Consider the following 18,208-nt stretch of genomic DNA (forward strand, 5'->3'; position numbering starts at 1 on the left):
ACTTTATGTGAAAGCTTCCAAATTGTAAATAATGGCAATTAAAAAATTATAAGGGTGCTATTTGGAGGGCAGACAGGACACACCTGCTTCTGAGCCTGGCAAGGGCCTCAGAACTCCAGGAGTTGGCCCTGAGGACCACTGCCAGGGGCTTCCAGGGTGGGGGTGAGGAGTCGCTCGATGGGAATGCCAGCATTCATGTTTGAAAGATGTCATTGCTGGTGTTGCTGCATGTTGAAAAGGCAACCAACTTTCCTGAAATATATCCCCTGTCCAGGAGAGGGGTGGTGAGTATGTGAGTGTTTCTGTTGACCAGATCATGGCCATGATTACTGCAATTAGAAGTACCGTATCATGGGCACCCCATCAGCAACAGGGGAAGAATGACGATCTCATTAGGTACAGTGAAGGATTAAAGGAAGCAAGTTCCTCGGTACTTACTGTTTTTCCCAGAGTGATTTCAACACTGCCCCTGCACTCAGAAGCAGCATGACCAACCTCAAAGGTGATTAGGGCAGGACCCAGGTGTCAGGGGTTCAAGTCATCCTGACTCATCTGAGTAACTCTGGGCATGTTCAGGCAACTCTTGTAATCTGGAGAGTTCACTAAGATAAAATCAGCATAAAGACACCTCTGTGAACTGTGAACTGTATGGTAGTACATAATTGTACCCATTGCCAAGGACCAATGACTTAATAACATTGGGTAAAAGGGTAGACCAAGGGCAGAAGCCACAGCTCAGGCGAGGAGCCGAGTAGCCATATCTCAGTCTGGAATGTGCCCAAGGACCCAGGAGAGTACAGTGAATCCATTTCTTGGAAATACCAGCAGTGGGTAGATAGTATAAGCCAGATGCCTTGGCAAGATGTAGAGACTATTTTAGATTGTGAATAGAGATATGTTAGATTTACCTGGATGGTACTAAAGTTAGGGTAGAGGATTCCATAGACAGTGGACTGACAGTCTCTGGGGCTGTTGATGGAGCTACACGGAGCCATGCTTTCCCTCCTGTGCACCCTCTGTCATGCTCTCCATGTGGCCGTGGCCCGGCCCAAGTTCTCAGGGGGACAAATCTGAGATGAATCTTTTCCTTAAGGAGCTCCCTTTGCATGTTACGTGCCAATCTTCTATTAGGGGAGAAGAGGGAGCCTGCTCTTTCTCAGCCACACAGTCACAATTGGGCAATGAAAAAAAGCACCGATGTTCCCAAGTGGAATTATCACAGGCTTGATTTTGAGAAAGAACATGATCTTATTCCAGTTTTTGGAAACATTTACATGATATTTCCTATTATACCTCTTGAGAGGGGTTATTTGGTAACCATTAAGGGATTATAATATTAACTTTTTAAAATCACGACTCATTTTCATTAACAAGTTTCTTCTTTCTTTCAGAAGAAAAGAAATACGAATGTTCATTTATGTGGGAAAGGAGCTCATCAAATGCTTTTTTACCATCAAATGATATGATCATGTCATATCATTTTTTTCTCTTCAGTCTGTTATGGTAGATCACACTGATTGATTTTCAAATGTTGAGCCACCTTTGCATTCCTGGGATAAAATTCATTTAGTCACAGTGCATACTTAAAAATATATATATTGCTGAATTCTACTTGCTAACATTTTGTTAAAGATTTTGCATCTGTCTGCATGATAGATACTGATTTATGCTTTTTTCAGCTGTCTTTGGTTTTGGTATTAGGTATTATTAGCTTTATAAAATGGGAAATAATCCCTTCTTTTTTATTTTCTGTAAGAGATAGTATAAAATTGGTATTTAAACTTCTTAAGACATTTGGTAGAATTTTCCAGTGAAACTATTTGGCACCATAGATTTCCTTTTTGTGAATTTTTAAATCATAAGTTTGATTTCTTTAATAATTGTAGGGGTTTCCAAATTATGTATTTCTTTCTTTTTTTTTTTTTTTTTTTTTTTTGAGACAGTCTCACATTGTCACCCTTGCTGGGGTGCTCTGGCATCATAACTTACAGCAACCTCAAACTCTTGGGTTCAAGTGATCCTCTTGCCTCAGCCTCCCAAGTAGTTGGGACTACAGGTGCCTCCCATAGCGCCACTGGCTAGATTTTTAGAGATGGGGTCTCACTCTTGCTCAGGCTGGTCTCGAACTCTTGAGCTCAAGCAGTCCACCTGCCTCGGCCTCCCAGAGTGCTAGGATTACAGGCATGAGCCACCGTGCCCGGCCTATATGTATTTCATTTTGAGTGAGTTGTGGCAACTTGTAAATTTCAAGGACTTATCCCATTTCCTCTAAGTTGACAAATTTGTGTATCTAGAGTTGTTCATAGTATTCTCTTATTATCCTTTTAATGTCTTCAGTATTTATCATAACTTCAGCCCCTTATTCATTTGTGATATTGGTAATTGGTGTCTTCTCTCTCTTTGTTAATCATGCTAAAAGTTTGTTAACTTTATGAATCTTTTCAAAAAATTAGCACTTTGTTTCTTTGATCCTCTACTGTTTCTGGTTTCAATTTTATTGATATCTGTTCCTTACTATTTCCTTTCTTCTTATTTTGGTTTTATTTTGATCTTTTTTGAATTTTTGTAGGTTAAAGCTTAGATTACTGATTTGAGACTTTTCTTCTTTCGTAATGTAAGCATTTAATGCTGTAAATTTCCTTCTCAGCACTGCTTCAAGTATAAAATTTGATGTTCCTGTTTTATTTAGTTTATGTTCAGTTGAGTCATTAAGACGACGTCTAGAAGTCGTCCCTAAAGTTGCCATAGATAGGGAAAACGAGAAATTGTAGCTAAATGTACCTTTATTTACAAAATAGTCATTACAAAATTTTATAAAGAAGTGGCCAACAAGTAGAGAATATTTTGTACTTTGTAAAATTTTTTACACTTCTTTTTGAAACTTTCTTTTTGACCCATGGATTACTTAGAATTGGTTAGTTTCCAAGTGTTTGGAGATTGGGCAGATATCTTTCTGTTGTTGATTTCTGATTTGATTTCATTATGAGAAAAAAATACTCTGTATTATTTCAATTTTAAATTTGTTGAGTTTTTTTTATGGCCACAGATATGGTCTATCGTGGTAAATATTCTGTGGGCATTTGAAAGGATAGTGTGTTCTTGTTGGGTAGAGTGTTTTATAAATGTCAGTTCGATTCTTTTCATTGATGGCGTTGTTATGTTCTTCTAAGTTCCTGCTGATTTTCTGTCTGGTTGTTCTGTTAGTTGCTGTGATTTGGTTCTATTAGTTTTGCTTTATATATTTTGCAGCTCTGTGATGCACATACATTTAGGATTGATGTCTTCTTAGTAGATTGACTTTTATCATTATGCAATGTCCCTTAATGTCCCTGCGTATTTTCTTTGCTCTGAAGTCTATTTTACCTGCTTTTTTCATTTTTGTATGTTTAACCTATACTTATCCTGTTATATTTGAAGAGAATTTCATAAAGACAGTATAAGGTTGGGTCATGTTTTTTTTTTTTTTTTGGCTGGAGTTGGGTTTGAACCCACCACCTCCAGCATATGGGGCCGGCACCCTACTCCTTTGAGCCACAGGTGCCGCCCTAGTTGGGTCATGTTTTTAAGTCCACTATCCCAGTCTTTGTCTTTTAATAGGTATAGACTGTTTACATTTAGTGTAAGTATTGACATATTAGGGCTAAGTATGCCATTATATCTGTCTATCTATTTATATTTGTCTCTCTGTTTTTTATTTTTCTATTTTGTCTTCCAGCTTTCCTACAGATTGCTTGAACATATTTTTAAATTTTGATTCATAGTGTTTATGAGTGTAATTCTTTGTATCAATTTTTTAAAAATTTGAGACAGAGCCTCAAGCTGTTGCCCTGGGTAGAGGGCATCACAGCTCACAGCAACCTCCAACTCCTGGGCTGAAGCCATTCTCCTGCCTCTGCCTCCCAAGTAGCTGGGAATACAGACGCCTGCCACAACGCCCGGCTAATTTTTGGTTGCAGCCATCATTGTTTGTTTGGTGGGCCTGGGCTGGATTTGAACCCGCCAGCTTAGGTGTATGTGGCCGGCACCTTAGCCGCTTGAGCCACAGGCACTGACCCTGTATCAATTTTTTAAGTATGGTATAACATTCTATACACACAATAGCAATCTATTAGTGTTGATGTTTTACTATTTCAAGTGAAGGTGAAAACCAAATCTCTAAGTTTCTTTATCCTCCCACACTTATAATCATCTAATTAGTTCCTCTCTACATATTGAGAATCATACCAGGCAATGTTACAGTTTTGCTTCAAGAAAACTTAAGGACATAAGCTGAATCTATAATATATATTCACCTATATTTTTAGTCTTTTTGTTCTTCTTTTCTGGTGTTTTAAGATTTAATCATAATTTCCTTTCTATCTCAAGAAACTCTATTAGCCATTCCTTTACGGTAAGTCTTCTGGCAATAAATCCTATTTTTTTCCCTCTTATCTGACAATGTGTTTATTTTCGCCTCATCCTTGAAGGATATTTGTGCTGGATATAGAATTATGGATTGACAGTTCTTTTCTTTCAGCACTTGGAAAATGTGTGTCGCTTCCTTTTGGTCTGTATCTATTTCTGATAATAAATATATTCTCATTTGGATTGTTTTCCTCCTGTAGGTAAAATGTCATTTTGCTCTGTTTTCAAGATTGCTTTTTTCAATTCTAAGCTTCTATTTGGTTCCTTTAAAATATATTTTATTTTCTTTGCTGAAATGTTTTATTCTTTGATTTGTTTCAAGTATGTTCATAATTGCACACTGAAGATCTTCTGTTTTAGCACCCATTCTCTGACACTGTGTCAGCTGGGGAGGAAGGTATTGCTTTGTTAATGCCAGGTGGGGGTGAAAGTCCAGGTTTCCCACTGGCTCTGTTAACACATAGACTGTAAAAGGGATACCTCATTCCTTGTGGATGGGGTAAAAGTCCAACATTTCTTTCTTTCTTTTTTTTAATATTAAATCATAGCTGTGTACATCAATGTCTCTTTCTTTCTTTTTTTGTTTTTAGAGATAGAATCTTCACTTTGTCGCCCACAGTAGAGTGCCATGGTGTCACAATCATAGGTCACAGCAACCTCCAGCTCTTGTGTTTAGGCGATTCTCTTGCCTCAGCCTCCCAAGTAACTGGGACTACAGGTACCCACCACAGTGCCCAGCTACTCTTTTTTTTGCAGTTTGGCCGGGGCTAGGTTCAAACCTGTCACCCTTGGTATACGGGGCTGGTGCCCTACTCACAGAGCCACAGGCGCTGCCCCAAAGTCCAACATTTCAATGTAGCTTCTTCTGACACTGGGGGGGGGGCGGGGGGGGGAAGGAGCACAGATGAAATTCTTGGATCTCTTTTGGCCTTGCCCAACATCATCCTGTCCGGGTGAGATGAGCAGGGTGCCTTATTGCAACCACGAGCCGGTGCAAGTCTAGATTTTCTACCAGCCTTTGCTAACAAGTGTGGGGCTGGGTCATAATCTTGTGTGTGTGTATGTGTGGTTTTTAGTTGGGGTAGGGTGGTTATTAGACAAAAGTTATAGAATATTTTCTGCCTTGTTAAGCTGAACTTTTTCCTGATCTTTTGGCTAGAAAGAGCAGACTTTTCTTGAGACTTTTTGTCTGTGATTGGTATTTCTGGGTTGCTGGCTTCTTTAGTGCCCAGTAGAGAGATGATAAGCCAGAAAGAAACCTGAGAGCTAATAACTATATCATTGCTCATGTTCAATGGTCCTTAGTCAGTTTGTTTTCTTCCTTCCACATGTCAGAGTCTTTCATGTTTCACATATAATGTCTAGGCATTTTCACAGCACTTAGGAGGACTAGAGAGAAATTTGCCTACTCCATCTTGTCCAGAACAAGAACTCCAAGAGAGTAATTTCATTTTGTTGTGAAATTTTGAGTTTCCCATAAGCCATTATCCTTAACAAACTTCATTCGACATAGGGAGTGGTTACCCTAAAAATCCCATTCGTTAAAAAAAAGTACCAGCAAATTAGGAAGATAAATGTAAACTGATAGTATATTTTAAGTTCATGCACACTTCTTTTACCTTTAATTTGTTCTTTTACCTATAATTTGCTGTTATATTTAACCATTATGAGAATGGAGAGCGACATTAATAATGTTCTGACAATCTTTGGACTTTAAAGGAACATAAGACACTCTCAAGAGAGTAGGGAATACTGCTTAGCAAGAAAAAGAAATAACTTAGGTAGATCTCAAGGGAATTATGCTGAGTAAAAAAGTCAATTTTGAAAGATTATATGCATATTATTCCATTTCTTCCATAGCATTATTGATATGGCAAAATTATGGAGATAGAGAACAGATTAATAGCTGTCGGTTTAGGGGAGGGGGTATGCAGGGAGATGGCTGTGGCTGTAAAAGAAATAGCATGAGGTCTGACAGAACTGTTGTGTGTCTGTGTCTATTATGTGTAGACACACAAATCTACACATAATAAAACTGCATAGCATTACATGCACATACACTCTGAGTGCACATAAAGGCAGTGAAATATAAATAAGATGGATGGATTATATCAATGGCAATTTTATGGTTGAGGTCCGATGGTAACCAGAGATTTCAGTTATCCTTCTGCTGGTGATAATGGTGACAATGTACCTTCCTTATGTAAGTCATTACCCTTTGGGAAACTGGGTGAAAGGCATATGGAGTCTGAATTATTTCTTAATAACTAAATGTCAATCCATAATGGTTTCCAAATTCAAAAGTTAAAAAAAGGAAAGCAAAGCATTTTGCTGTTTTTTACTTTCCTCCTCTGCAGATTGCTCTATTACCCTTCTCTGGTGTAGATAAAAAGGAAATGAATAGTTTGATTTGATTTCTACTTAATGGTCTCTTCTGTGTACAGAGGATTCATTTTTTTCTCAATTATATAAGGGCTAGTCGTTTTTTTATTTCCCTTCATAAGCTATTGTTTGGGTTTTCCTTGAGTGAAGTTCATTTTGGTCCGACTCAGGAGTTATGATTGGGAGACTCTGACTCGGTAGGCACAACTGCACTCTCCTGTGGTGCCTAATGCCCATCTTAGTAGCTCAAGTTATTTCTTTTGCATGGGCCTGAGGCTATGTCTACTGAGACTGGGTCTGTACAAAAGTGCTAAGCACCACACATTCCCCAGAGACCTCAGAGCCCCTCTCATACTGATGGAGAGCAGAGGAGACAGGAGTCTCACATGGAGGCCTACGTTGCATACAGACTTTGGACTCAAGGTGTTTTTCGTGAGCCAAGGCTGGAAGAAGTACCCCGGGACCAGAAAGATTTTGTGACTGTAAAGTGGACATGAATATTAAACCTGAGATTTGTGAAATGCTTTATGTTTTTGAGGTATTTTCTCCTCTCTACAGGTATGCTATAGAATCCACCTGCTGGGTCAGGTAGATGAGGTGGACCCTGTATTAATGAATTGTTATCATTTGACATTCATAGAAAATGGTTTTAGTTATAGAAACAGATGCAAAAAAAAAAAATTGAGGTTGTGGGAATGTTGCCATGAGACAAAAATACATATCTGTCAAGAAAGCAGAGAAATTACCCTCATGTATATATTTTAGAACAAAGTGGACGAGATTGCCTGGTAAAATGCACATAATTTCTCAATTTTCATTGAGTGTATGGGTCTCATACTCAAATGTCAATAAAGATGAGAACTTAAATATATGAAGTCAGGGATAAATAATAATTGGAGGTGTAGGACATTGTCAATATGCTTCTGATCGCAGGCTCAGTATGAATGTTTTCAATTCAATTTTTAAAGCACTGTGGTAGCCAAATAATCAGATCTGACTGTGAGTGGCCAGCAGCTGTGTCAGTTTAAGTTGTTCTTGGCTTTTCTATATTAGGAACCTGTAAATTAAGCTGGACTGTATATAGCAAAAAACACAAATATTGGTGGCTTAAACAAAATATCTGCTTCTGGTTAGGAACACTTTCCTCCCACTATGGTAAGAGTGAACTGTGTAGAAGAAAAATCATACGTTTAATGGGGCTTTCAATGATTGGCACATGTAAGAAAGCTCTGATGAACTGAATTGCAGAGGCCTTGCCCTTCTGTAGATCACCAGAAAGCCCCCAGCTCTCGGGAGCGAGTGTCTGAATGAGACCAGGTGGGAAGAGTAAGTGCTCCCCCGAGGACAGGAGGCTTTGCAGGGCTGAGAAGGAGCACCCCAGGCACTGGTGGGATAAGGGTCTGGAAGAGTTCCAAATGCAAAAATCCATCTCTCAGCCCAGCAACTCGCTCTTTTCCCTGGAATATCGCTGGGAAAGTGGCACTGGAGACTGGTGAGCAGCAAGGATGCAGGCAGCCTTATGCATCCTTGCGGGGCTTGGGCTCTGGAGCTCTGCAGGAGCTGAACCTAAAGTGAACCCAACCTGTCTGAAACCATAGGCACTCCTCAGCCTCCCAGCACAGGAAGAAGATTAGCGATAGTGTCCTATCACTAATGAATGACAGCTGTGCAAGAGCTGGGGTCGAGCTGCCAGTTTCTCACATTAGATGAGAAGTTGATGTGAAGTTGCCAGACTGGATGAAAAAAAAAAAAAGAAAACGCTTGAGACTCTTCTATGTGTTTACAAAAAAACCACTTTAAATGTAAAGGGTTTACAAAAGACACTTTAACGTAAAGTTCGTTTAAAGTAAAAGGATGGAAAAGGAAAAAGGGCCATGTCCAGAGTGGGGGGGGGGAGGGAAGAAACCGACACAGAGGCGTGGTTTATTTTGGTACTGGGCGGTGGAGCTCACTGGCACTGGGAGGCGTGGCTTATTGCATTAGGCAGTGCAGCTCATTTTAGTGGAAGATGTGGCTCATTGCATTAAGAGGCTTGACTCATTTTTCTGGGAGGTGTAGTTCATCCATTAGGAAATGTGGCTCATTGCCTGGGGGCGTGGCCTGTTGCATTAGGTGTGTCTTCTTTTACTGGTAGGCGTGGCTTATTGCATTAGGAGGTGTGGCTCACTTTCCCGGGAGGCGTGACTCACACGTCAGGAGGTGTGGCTTATTTCTCTCCGAGGCGGGGCTCATTGGAGGCCACGTGGCGTTTGAGGTATCTTGGCAGGCTGGGGTAAGGACAGAGAGTCCTGGGCTTGAGGAGCCTTCTGTTGTTCCTTCCTTCTCTGGAAATGGTTACTTGTTTTTCCTTAAAGCGTGGTGAGGAATGCTCACATCGGGCAGGCAGCCGGAGGACCTCTACACCACAGTTGCTTCTTTCTTTCTGTGACCACTTAGGTCTTGCTGGATGTCTACCCAGCGGAGAGATCATGGCTGTGGTCTTAACCAGGACTCCTTTCCTTTTCCTCCTATAGGTCCCTGAAAAGAGAAAGAAAACGGATGTGTTCCTTTTCTTTCAGTAGAAGAAGGGCTTTTGAGGATTGGAGAACGCCTCTGGAGATGGTGCTCAGAATACACTGCTGTTCCAGGATGTCATTATAAAAAACACTTGGCACTGAATACGAATTCATGAATCTTTGGTTCCTGTTCCAACACAGCCAAATCCCATTTCTTGATGCACAAGCTGGGAGTAGCAATCCCCACTTCTTGGGGTTGCGCGAGGGCTTTGCCAGGTGTGAGGCGCGGATAGCGGCGACGGACTCGCTTAGGTTGGCTTAGAGTGCCCCCTGGCGAGAGAACGTCCTCAGAGCAGCATGCGAGCACCCTCGTTACTGTGCAGAACTCAGCCAGACAGTGCACATGGTGTCAGAGGACACATACTGGGGGGACTTGTACTTTAAAAGCATCGTGAAAATATAATCATTTAAATTGTTACTATGTGGAAATTTTATTTAAATCTGTTGCAAAATAAGCCAGTTGCTTAGCCATTTCGTGCGGTTTTTGCACAGCTACCACAACATATGAGATCTCGCCTTTTGAAAGGGCAATTTGTACCTAAGTGTGAAGAATTGATGTTTTAATTAAAAGTAACATGTGGTATTTACAGGACAGTTTGTTAAGAAGCTCAAAGGTACTTATGGATGTTGATTAATCTAGGGGTCATTTCTATTTTAGAAAGTTGGTAAGTATTATTTATTTCTGTCAACAGAGCTTCAGTGCCTGGTGACATTTCCTCTTGGGTGGGCTTTTTGGTGATATGATGTCAAGGTGAGGAAGAGCTGTGATTGTGTAGCTCCCAATCCTGACTTTCATTTATTGGGCTGTGCGTTCTGGTATTATTATAGGGTGGATCTGGTACTTAGGGTGGTGGTAGTGGTGGGAGGACTACAAAAGGCAGAGGCCATGGGTGGGGCCAAAGAAAGGGCTCTGCTGAAAGTTCCTGGCCCGAGCAGGAGTGCTATGACAAACATCACTCTTTGCCATATGGAGTTGTTTTCCCATCAGCTACTGCTGAGCGGTGACGGGACAGGAAGGTTGAAGTTATGTTTACTTTGTTCTCTGTTTAAATTAAGAAAACACTTGTTCAAAGAGTTGATATCAGTTATCAGTTTCTTTTCTTTTTTTTGTCATTCATCACAATAATTTAGTTCGGTGTCTAAGTTTATGTGCATGAGATGAATTTGTTGGGTTCTTATAAAAGCAGAAAAAACAAACCCCCAAACTAGGTAGGCTCACAAAGGTCATTGTTCTCAATGTGGCATGAAGGGGACAGTGGTCTCTGGAGATGACAGTGAGATGGTGGGTGGAGTGGGGAGCATTCAGATGCGGTAGGCTGGAAAGACAACTATGGTCTACCTCCAGGGGCACTAAAATTTGGAGGGAGCTGGGGAAGAAGGGAATGTGGGAGGTGAGGGGGTGATGGGAATGGAGCCCGTGCAGTGGGGTCTGGAGGGGGCCATAGGGAAGGGACTGGGGGAAGGTCATAAGAGGTTCCCAGCATCATCAGCATGGTCAGGCTGGGTGGGAGAATCTGTCCTTGTCCTCCCTGACCTTGTCATGGGCCCATTCAACATGTGGGGTCACACATGGCTCTTGAGAAGGCAAAAAATGTGGCCTTATGGTGGTTCAGAGTAGGGAGGAGAAAGTGAGCTTTTTAGTTTCTCCCCTGGTCACCTTTCTTTCTCTTCCCTCCAGACATCCATGCTTCCTTTTCTTCCTGCCCCCCCAACATAAACATCCCCCTGAAGACATCCCTCCTTCCCTCTTCTCACCTCAACTTCCTGATGTCTTTAAAAATCAAAAAGAAATTGTCAAGAGGGAGATCTTTTATAAGACCTTTTTATTGGTCCCACCTTCCAAATTTTCTGTGGACTCAAGCTTCCTTTTTCTTTTATGTGGGGCTAAATACCCATTGCAAGTTTGAGAGTGGCACCAGGAAATAGGATTTTCTTCCTGATTCTGCCTTGAACCTTGGACAAGTAGCCCAAACCCTCTGCTTGTGCTCCTCCTGTGAGTAACCGTACCCCACCTGACAGCCTTCAGGGCTTAGCAACAGGGATCCAATGTGAAAATGGCCACCAGAGAGCACTGATGGATATGAAGTACTAAATAAATATATGTGGCTATTACTTTTTAATCTCTTCTGTAGGCAGGCTGTGGGAAGACCCCAGGCAAAATCTGAATATTAGGAGTCCAGAAACAAGCAATCTGATTCTCTCTTAAAACCTGGGTTCTCCTGGCCCTCCTTGTAGCTTAATGGGATGTCAGGCCCTTATGTCAGCCAAGTGACCTGAGGAGTCAATTCCGCTGTACCTCACACCAAACCGGGGCTGCCTTTCTTCTTCAAGTAAGGAATCGGGTCTGTCTCTGGGAAGGTTGTCATGCTGCTTACTTTTTTCCCTAAATTTTGGTTCTGGTTCTAAATAGGACACCATCAAGTTTTTTTCTTAAGCAAACCTATGAAGACACATGTTTTTGTGGGTGTAATCCTGTTTGAAGCAGTCACACTTGAAGATTTTATGCACTTGCTCCCATGACTGCTCCAAATTTTCCGTGACTTGGCTTCAGAATATGAACGTCCTCAGTGGTGGCAGGTTCACATGGGTTAAGAAATGTGTTTATTTGAGAACTAGCCCTATAAGGCAGGCGATGCCCCAGTCCTCACCTGCTGCTCTGCCTGGGACCTGGAAGATGGTTCATCTGTGTTTGTTGAAGTGAACCAAGAAATGAGATCTTGAATCTAATGTTACGGATGTTCATTTGCTTGAGAAACTTTAAAACAGGATCTTTCCAAACTGTGAAGAGAACACCTGGATATCTTTATGATGGTGTATTTGCTTTGAAGCATAAATAGAAAAGAGAACTACTATGTCACATTTCCACTTTCTGACAATGCATCATTTCCCTATGTGTATCAGAAAGGCTTTTAACCCAGTGAATTAGAACTCTCTGTGCCTCAGTTTCCTCACCTCTAAAATAAGAGAAGTAGAACTCAACTCATACAGCTGTTAATGAGGATTGAAGAAGGTAATATTTGCCAACTGCTACATGATGGATGCTATAAATGTAGACCACAGTGGGGTGTACTCTACTCACGCCCAAGTCTGAACACACATGTAGAATAACGCCACGATATATGGTCCTGTGTCCTGAAGTGCCCTTCCTCTGGGCCCCTTATGGAGTCAGAGATCCAAGGAGCTGCTTCCTCAGATAATAGCCTGGTGATAGGAGCCCTTGGGTAGGGAGCACAGGTCTGTAGATTGGTTCCAGTGTGCATCAGTTGGTCATATTTTCCAGTCACCTCTTGTCGTGCAGTGGGGCAGGACCGTGGCTCTGGCCTTTCATCCATAGGCGGAAAAGCCCTGCCTGGTCTTTGTCATTTGGTGAGTCATACCACCCCTGGCCAGTAGGTGGCACAAGCTGCACACCACTGCCACCAGCTTTGTTCATCTGGGCGCTTTTCAGAAGGGAACGCTCTATTTCCAAACCAGCCTGGACTTTATGGCAATGCTTCATCCCATGGAAAGGAACATGCAATAACTACTGGTATTTCTGTAAACATACATGCTAAGAAGCAGCTGCCAGTTGGAAATAAGGATGGAGGAAACGCTCAGTGAGAGGTCTCCAGAGGACAACTATAAAAGGAAAACCCTGAGGGTTTTAAAATGTAAGAGCCAGTTAACTTTTGGACTAGTTGAAAGAAACGTTTAGAACCCAGAAGACAATGATAATACATTTTGTGGATCGTAACCTGGTCCAAGGTCCACCTTGTCCTCTCTACTTTCCCGTAAGTGTCCAGTATTGGAAGGAGGGTCAAGATCACCTTGCTCCGTGAAAGCTCGTCCCCTCCCGAGACCCCTGCAGGGGCTGGCCACCACACAGGTTTTCACCTTCTGGGCTGATGTTCGGTTATTTTCTTACTCTGTTGTCCTGGCAAGTAGCCTGTTTCTTGGGTTTATCTTTTCTCTGGAGGAAAGTTTATGTGCATGAGATGAATTTCATCCTACCATTAATGAAATTGGCACCAGATAGATATGGAGCTGATGAAGAGACACATCCCAGCAAAACAAAAGGTAGAATCTGGTCAACAATTGGGCAATGAGGATTTTAATATATGTGGACACTTTCTTATAAAAAAATTTAGCTGTGGTTAAAATATACACAGCATAAAAGTTACCGTCTTACCCATTTCTAAGTGTACAGATCAATAGTGTTAAGTATATTCACATTGTTGTGCAGAAGGACTCTTTGTTTTGCAAAACTGAGACTCTGTACCCATTAAACAATTCCCCAGCTCTCTTCCCCACAGCTGCTAACCTCCACCATTCCCCTTTCTGTATCTCTGTGAATCTGACTACTGTAGGCTCTCATATAAGTGGAAAAATCCAGCATTTGTCTTTTGTGACTGAGATGTTCAACTTAGCATAATTTCCTTAGAGGTCTTGTAAGTTGTAACATCAGTATTTCCTTTGTTTTTTATATTCCACTGTATGTGGATGGTTCATTTTATGTATCAACTTGACTGGGCTAATAGATGCCCAGGAAGCTGGTAAAATATCATTTCTGGCTCTGTCTGTGGAGTATTTCCAAAAGAGATTAGTGTTAGAGAATCAATAGAGTGAGTGAAGAAGATCAGCCTCCCTAAAGTGAGTGGATCATTCAACCTGTCAAGGGCTTGAATAGAATAAAAATGGCAGAATTCTCTTTTTCCTTGAGCTGGGATACCATCTTCTCCTGCCTTTGGGTATGGGAGCTTTGGGGTTTTGGGTCGTTGAATTCAGGTAGGCCTGCCTCTACCCCTCAGGTTCTCAGGATGCATATACCACACTTTGTTTACCCGTTCATTCATCAGTGGACACTCGAGTTGCCATCTTTTGGCTGTTGTGAATAGTGCTGCTGGGAACAGGAGTATAAAATACTTCTTCAGGACCCTGCTTTCCGTGCCTTTGGGCATATACTCAGAAGGAGATTTCCTGCATCATAGGGCATTCCTATTTTTAATTTTTTTTTTTTTTTGTGGAACTGCTGTACTGTTTTCCATAGTGGCTGTACCATTTTACATTCCCACCAACAGGGCACAGGGTTTTCATTTCTCTACATCCTTGCTAACATTTGTTATTTTCTGTTTTTCTAAAAAAACAGTATTTATTCTAATGGGTGTGAGATAGGGTGTGGACACTCTGAGTTTGCCCTTCCTCTTTCCTCTTCCTATTCTTTTTTCTTATTCCTCTTCTTCTTTTTTCTTCCTCTTTCGTCTTCTTCTTCCTCTTTCCTCTTCCTCTTTATTCCCCTTTCTTCTTCTTCTTTCTTTTTCTTCCTCTTTCATCTTCTTATTCCTCTTCTTTTTTCTTCCTCTTTCATCTTCTTCTTTCTCTTTCCTCTTCTTCTTCCCGTTTCCCCCCCTTTCTTCTTTCTTTTTCTTCCTCTTCATTCTTGTTCCTTTTTCTTCTTCCTCTTTATTTTTCTTTCTCTTTCTTTATATCCCCTTTCTTCTTCCTCTTTCATCTTCATCCTCTTTCCTTTTCTTCCTCTTTCTTTTCCCCCTTTCTTCTTCTTCTTTCTTTTTCTTCCTCTATTTTTCTTTCTCTTCTTTACATCCCCTTTCTTCTTCCTCTTTCCTTTTCTTCCTCTTCTTTCTTTTTCTTCCTCTTTCTTCTTTATAGCCCTTTCTTCTTCTTCTTTTTTCCTCTTCTTCCACTTTCTCTACCTTCCCTTCTCCTCCTCTTCCCCTCTTCTTCTTTCTTGTCCACCCCCACCCAGTCTATTGACTTCCGTTATAGCAACACAAAACAAACTAAGACCCCCTTTATCCATTAGCCACTTGCTCAGTACAAGAAAGGAGAAGAGTGCAGCTCTCACTTAGGGAGAGAGGAGGTCAGGATGGAGAGCGAGCAGTGCCTTTCATTCATTCAACATCTGCTAGGAGACATACTCCCTGCTGTGGAGAGAGGGAGGTGGTCTGGCTGCAGGGCTTCTGGTCTGGGGCCCATTGCCTTCCTGGGCCAGGAATAAATTTCCCAGCAGTAGCTGCCACTTTCCAGTTAAACTAGGGGTGCAAACTTCAGAAGAACTCAGCTTTGTGAGTGAAGGCTCTGCCCAGATTTCTATTGTATCCTTATAGTCAGCCCATGGCTCACAGGCAGATACAACTCACTCGAGTGCAAGAAGATTCCAGTATTATTAACAGAAATCCATGTTAATTGAATCTAGTAAGCTTTATTTGTTGATTTATGATGCTAAATGGGCTATTTTTAGGTAATGGCTTTTCATTAAGTGGAAGCTAATAACTTGGGTAAGTTTGTCCTAGTAACAATCTTGGTTAACAGTTTTTTTTCTTCTTTGAGGCAGAATCTCACTCTGTTGCCCTGGGTAGGGTGCTGTGGTGTCATAGCTCACAGCAACCTCAAACTCTTGTGCTCAAGTTATCCTCTCGCCTTAGCCACCCAAGTAACTGGGACTACAGGTGCCTGCCACAATACCTGGCTAGTTTTTTTTGTTTTTAGTAGAGACAAGGTCTCGCTCTTGCTCAGGCTGGTCTCAAACTCGTGAGCTAAAGCAATCCACTTGCCTTGGCCTCCCAGAGTGCTAGGATTATAGGCATGAGTCACTGTGCTCAGTTAATAGTTTGTAGCTTGCCTTTCACTGATTTCTCAGCATTCATTCTCTATAACATGCAGGGTGCCCATTTTGCAGATAAGGAAATAGAGGTTGAGGCCAAGGAGATGGAAGGATGTGAAGGGGGTTGCATATCAGAGCAGATCTGGAGGATCTCAAGGATACACTCATTTTCATCCTGGCTTCCCAGTGCACATGCATGCCTAATTCCAGTTAGTTGGTTGCTGACTAAAGCTCAGCTTTAGGGCAGGAGATTTAAAATGAACCTCAGTGTACCTATGTGTGAGGCCTGCGGGGAGGGCTTGGAGATAAAATATACCCCCTGTGCCATGACAGGGAAGGGGATGCTGTGTCCAGGTCAGGCTCTGCTTCTCATGGCTGCACACATGCCTGCACAACTTATTCTATGGTTTAAGTATTTTGCCTTCTCACAGCTTGAGTTCAGTGAATGAGCCAAGAGCAGGGTGTGATGGTCCTTTCCTTTTTTCTCATAGAGGGCTGAGTTGCAGGAAGAGTGAAGAGGGGCAGTGGGGGGCTGGGGCATCAACAGGGAGCCCTGGGAAATGCCAAGCTTGTGTATTCTTTGCTGAGCTGGACATTAGCTCCCCTCCTCTATTTTCTTGTGAATTCACTGGAGTTTATTTGCAAAGGCCCAGAACCTTCCTAAGGGCTTTAAAGGCACGCATGTGGGCAGCACCCAGCAGAGACTAGGGGCCACAGCTAGGGGCACCCTGGCAGCCCTTTCATGCTGGGCAGCTGCAACCTTTAATTTGGAGGCTATTGTGGTATTGCTGTTATTCCTCAGGGTTTTGGCTTCAAGAGAACCTGTGATGATTTCTTTGTTATTTCACAGAAATTGGTACCAAGAGTTGGCATGTAATGTGCTAGTGCTGGCTCTCCTGTATCTGCCCAACACCGGGGCAGTGGGGAGGGTATGCGGTCAGTTTGCTGATCTGCAAACACCAGCTTTGTCGGCACCTCAGACTCTTGCTCAAGAATTTTCCCAGGCTCTGTGCCTGTGCACGTTTGCAAAAATAACAAAGGCAACCTTCGTGGTTTGTCCTCTAAATAAGATGAAGCTTCATGGTTTGTTTTCTAGTGAAAAAGAAAGGCAGAATTTTGGTTCTGTGGAATCTGCTGAGACCTCACAGGGATGACGTGTCTCTGCACTCACATTGGCTGTGTTCCTGACCCTCTGGCTCTCATGGGCTCAGCTTATTCCTCTGAGTTACTCCTGAGGCAGTGGTTCATACCTCCTACTCATCAGGACCCTTAGTGTTATTTCTGGCCCATTTCTAGAGATCACACTGACCTTCCTTTTGTGGTCCAGGAATTCACAGGGTTGATGCCAGGCAAGTGTTTTTCTCTGGGTGCCTGTAATGCTCTGTTCCGTCCTTGCTCACACCTCAGTGTAATCTTCTTGCCTTGGACTCACCCATCATCTTTGGGGGCTTATCGTTCATGGGTGGTAGAATGCATCATCTTTGGGGTGTGTGCTTTTTGTCTGTTTTTTCTCCTGGGGCAGGCACACTGGTGGTCAGGTCATGCCCATCCTGGCCCTCTAAAGGTGTGTCAGCGTCCTGAGATGGACTAGGAACAGGACCTTAGGGATTCCCTCCAAGCCTCCTGTTCCCCATAACCATGGTGTTCTGTAGGAATAGGGGTGCAGATTGCAAGGAAAGTAAACAAAGATAGGGAACGGGTCTCTAGATGGATTTTTTTAGAGCAAGGAGGTGAAAATATTGAGATACAATTTACATAAGATAAAATTTACCTTTTTCTTTTTTGAGATAGGATCTTGCTGTGTTGCCCAGGCTGGAGTATAGTGGCATGATCATAGCTCACTGCAGCCTCAAACTCCAGGGTTCAAGGGATCCTCCTGTCTCAGCCTCTCAAGTAGATAGGACTACAGATGTATGCCACCATGTGGTTAATTTTTCTATTTTTTGTAGGGACAGGTCTTACTATGTTGCCCAGGCTGATCTCAAACTCCTAGCCTCAAGTCCTGCCTTCTCGTCCCAAAGTTTTAGAATTTCAGGTGTGAGCCACTGAACCTGGCCAAATTTACCTATTTTAAGTGCACACAGCAAATTTTAGTAATTGTACCTAGTTGTGTAACCACCATGACAATTGAGAGACAGATCCTCCAAGGTCCCCCAACAGTTCCCTTGAACCTTTGTAGTCACTCCTCTGCCCTTGGCCCCGGCCAACTAGGGGCCTGTTTTCTATCACTCTACATCTGCCTTTTCTAGACTTTCGTGAGCGGAAT

This window comes from Nycticebus coucang, chromosome 4, assembly GCF_027406575.1.
Source record: "Nycticebus coucang isolate mNycCou1 chromosome 4, mNycCou1.pri, whole genome shotgun sequence".
Classification (NCBI taxonomy): domain Eukaryota; kingdom Metazoa; phylum Chordata; class Mammalia; order Primates; family Lorisidae; genus Nycticebus; species Nycticebus coucang.